Here is a 3,456-nt window from a genome sequence, read left to right on the forward strand (position 1 = left end):
AAGGACAAGGCTAAGCCTTTTAAAAATTCTTTTTAGTTTATAGATACCTTTTCAGGCTGGGTAGAAGCTTTTCCTACCAGGACTGAGACAGCCAATGTGGTGGCTAAGAAGATCATGGAAGAAATCTTCCCAAGGTCTGGGATACCCAAGGTAATTGGGTCTGATAATGTACCTGCCTTTGTTGCCCAGGTAAGTCAGGGACTTGCCACCCAACTGGGGATCAATTGGAAATTACATTGTGCTTACCGACCCCAGAGTCAGGTCAGGTAGAAAGGATGAATAGAATTCTAAAAGACCTGCAGAAATGACTGGACAGTCCTTTCCTTTGCTCTGTTCCGGGTTTGGAACACCCCAGAGCGATTTAAACTCATCCCTTATGAGATCCTATGTGGAGAACCGCCAGTGCTCACTGAGTCAGGTGGAATGTATAATCCTGATGCTATTCTTTCTAGACCTTTATCTTCCCACCTAAAGGTCCTTGAAGTGGTGAGACCCCTGGCCTGGGAACAACTGAAAGAAGTATGCATCTCTGCCTGGATCCACGCCTCCCATGTAAAGCAAGCTCCTGAACTACCCAAATTGCAGTATCTGGGGCTTTTGACAACACTACCAGTCAAGAGACTTGTGTTCGGTGAACTAATCATAGGCTGACTCTTACTGAATTTATGCAATGAGACTCTTAAGAGCCCTAAGACTCCTGACACCAGGTACTTGGTTCCTGGTTTAGATAAATGGTGGGCTTATAATACAGGCCTGACACCTTGTGTGTCGATATTTGTTTTTAATGACACCAAAGATTAGTGTGCTTGTACAACTGGTACCTAGGGTCTTTTATCATTCAGCTAACACGCTTGAAGATGAGTTTGACAAGCACCCAACTCGCTTTTGACGAGAATCTATTTCTCTGATATTAGCAGTAATCCTGAGCCTCGGGGTAGCTGCCCTAATACAGGCCCCTCAGTACTTTAATAAATTAAAACTAATTACCTTCATTAGAGAAAGAATAAATGCTGTTCAGATTTTTAATGTTACACCACCATTCTAGTGCTTTACAAGGTCAAGAAGATACTGAAATCTAGTTCTATGATTAGAACTAGGCACTAGAAGAAGTGGGGAGATGAAAAACCTGGATAAATCCAGATCTCCCTAGCAGGAAAAAATAGAGCCAAAAATCTAGCAGGAAGAGGAAAATCAGAAATCTAGGATTAGCCAGTTCAGGGTTTCAGGAACTAGCTGAAGATAAAGTTAGATTATATACTAGGAGTTTCCCCCTAGTAATTATCATTGGTATTTTTGGAATACTGTGTTTCAGGAACTAGCTGATTATGACCTTGAGAGTGATCTTGAGAGGCAGGGAGTTGCCCCTTGTGGTCGTCACTGGTATTTTTGGAATTTTCTGTGATACCCTCCCTACCCCTTTCGGATTACTGGGCTATGGTTCCTTCCTATAAAAATCCCTTCTCCAGGTCACTCAGGGTCAAACTATTTTCCCCTGCGTGAGTTATGAGTCTCAGCCCCAGTACACTGGTTTCGGTCTTGTCATCTTGTCATTAAACTTCGTGTGATTGCAGCAAAAATAAATAAATAAATAGATAAATAAATAAATATAAATAAATAAAAATTCTGTTTGCTCATTATCTCCTGAATTTTAAACAAGAAACTATGAGAAAAGAAACACAAAGCACTAATACTTTAAGTTAGCCTTCCACAATTAAGCAAATTAAAATTCACACCTGAAAATAGAAGCCAGATCATTGATTCTCTTCTGGATAAATATTCATTTAATTTTTTGACTGTTTTCTCTATGGAAATCATAAAATTTAAAAACCAATAATTTTATTTATTAATTGACTTTTTATTTTATTGAAATAGTTTTTTTTACAATATTTTCTGATTATGACTTCCTGTTACCCAGCATCTCTCAGACGCTCCTTAACTTCCCATCCACCCAAAGCTCTTTCTCATTATTACAAGCATCTAAAAAAATAATAAAGTAAATAAAACAAATAAAGACTAAATAGGAAGAAAATCAAACGAATGGACAGGAAAGTGCAGAGCCAAAGAAAAGCAGACAAAATATACACAGTCATAAACACACACATACACACACACACAAACATATTGGTACATGCAGAAATCCCACAAAAACACATAATAAGTCACCATAATAAGCAAAAGGATATAGAAATAAAAGAACATGAAATGCACAAACAAAACATTATAAGATAAAAATAGCTCCAAAAATAGCATTGAGTTCATTTTTCTTAGGCTTTATACTTCTAGGTATGAGGACTGGCCTTAAGTGTGGATTTTGTATCCAAGTTTTCATGTGTGAGAACTTGAGGTAGCGTTTAGGTTAGGAATATGACTTTATGCCCACTTATATGCTCAGAGCTGGGACCCCATTAGGCCTAGATTTGTGCAAGTTCTGTGTATGCTGCCTTGGTCTAAGTTCATATGGGTTTCAGTCCTGATGTGTTAAGAAGCCTTTATTGGTTTAGTATTTTCCATCTTCTCTGTCTCTTACAAGCTTTCTGCATTATCTTCTACAGGTTTTCCAGAGCTTTAAGGGGATGTAGTCAATGGAGACATCATATTAAGTAGGTAACTGGCCTGTCTAATCTCGGGTTCTTGGTCACATGAACAGTATAAGAGATGGGTTCCATTTTATGGACTGGGACTTAAATCCATGAGATACTGGTTGGTTACTTTCAGAAACTCTGTGTCATTATTATTAGACCTAGGATGGTGTTAACATTTCCACTCTGGCAGCCCGCAACGTATCTTCTACAAAGGCTCGAGACAAGCAACAAAGAATTTTTCGTGTTCAATGAGTTACCATATTATTGTCTTTATCAATAAGTATTACTATCAGATTGTAGAGAGCAACCAAAAGGTTTATCAATAACCTGGATTGTTTTGATGTTTCACATGGGCTCTTTGACCAAGAATTTGATTAGATGAAACCCATTCTAGAAAAAGAGAACTTAATTTGATGATAACAGAAGTCCAATTAGGGTTCTATCTCTTCTCTTCCATTATTTAGCAATTTCAATATTTGCTTTCATATATATATATATATATATATATATATATATATATATATTAGGTAGCTTCTATTGTATTATGTTTTCTTTTTTTTATGGAAAGCTTCATGAATTTGTGTGTCTTCCTTGCACAGGGGCCATGCCAATCTACTCTATATTCTTCCAATTTTAGTATATGTGCTGCTGAAGTTAGCACTTGTATTATATTTTCGTATAAACCAACAAATGGAACTTAGACTTAGCTGTAATTCTGTGTGTTTCCTCCCTCAACCCCCTTTCCTTCCTGCTCTGCATTCAATCTACTGAATCCAGCCCCACCGCCTATTCATCCATAACTATCTACTCCTTCCAAAGATGATCCAATTCTTCCCCCAGTCTTTTTATTCATGCTATAGTGGGTATATGGATG

At 37.5% G+C, this 3,456-nt stretch overlaps 1 non-coding gene across 1 annotated transcript; it reads right to left on the bottom strand.

Annotated features, from left to right (window-relative positions):
- Positions 1-3,136: 3,136 nt before the first annotated feature.
- LOC125417701 (U6 spliceosomal RNA) lies at positions 3,137-3,243 on the bottom strand. Its single transcript, XR_007237226.3, has one exon. It is a non-coding gene; the product is annotated as a U6 spliceosomal RNA (small nuclear RNA).
- Positions 3,244-3,456: the final 213 nt, after the last annotated feature.

The sequence above is a fragment of the Myodes glareolus genome, chromosome 14 (genome assembly GCF_982192425.1).
Source record: "Myodes glareolus chromosome 14, mMyoGla1.1, whole genome shotgun sequence".
NCBI classification, from domain to species: Eukaryota; Metazoa; Chordata; class Mammalia; order Rodentia; family Cricetidae; genus Myodes; species Myodes glareolus.